This window comes from Etheostoma spectabile, unplaced genomic scaffold, assembly GCF_008692095.1.
Source record: "Etheostoma spectabile isolate EspeVRDwgs_2016 unplaced genomic scaffold, UIUC_Espe_1.0 scaffold379, whole genome shotgun sequence".
Lineage (NCBI taxonomy): Eukaryota > Metazoa > Chordata > Actinopteri > Perciformes > Percidae > Etheostoma > Etheostoma spectabile.
The window spans coordinates 12,882-13,316 of record NW_022605596.1 but is presented as its reverse complement, the minus strand read 5'-3'; the positions used below and the strand labels follow the sequence as shown (position 1 = coordinate 13,316).

The window sequence follows — 435 nt, the reverse complement described above, 5'->3', positions numbered from 1 at the left end:
CAACCTTTGTGTGACACTAAATCATGATCGTGATCTTGAGACACTTTACAGAGAGAGTCTGACGGTGCAGGTTGGGGGGTACGATGAACAGTGGCAATTATAGTCGCAGTAAAGATAATGGAACTAAACTCCATGATGCCTGTTTCCATCAGGTGACAGAAGAACCACCATCGTAACAAGGTAAGACTTTTCCTGGGATGCAAGGTGGTCAGTTGAGGTGGAGTTTGCTCTGAAGATGGCTGAGAAGGAGAAAGAGATGGAGAAGCAGATGGATAACTGCAGCTTGACAGGAGACGCCAGGCCTCCAACTACACAGGTCAGTTCACACTACATACACATTGTGGATTTACGTATAATACGGGGTTTGATTTTTAGTCATTTCCAGGTCTAGATAAGTAGGGAAAAAATAATCAAAACCAAAAATCCTCTTGACCA

General features: G+C 43.7%; 1 long non-coding RNA gene across 1 annotated transcript in view; it reads left to right on the top strand.

Moving 5' to 3' along the window:
• Positions 1 to 246: 246 nt before the first annotated feature.
• Positions 247 to 435, top strand: part of LOC116686478 (uncharacterized) — a 4,137-nt gene continuing 3,948 nt past the window's right edge. The window contains exon 1 of the long non-coding RNA XR_004331266.1: positions 247 to 316. This is a non-coding gene — a long non-coding RNA (uncharacterized LOC116686478). The remainder of the gene's footprint in view (positions 317 to 435) is intronic.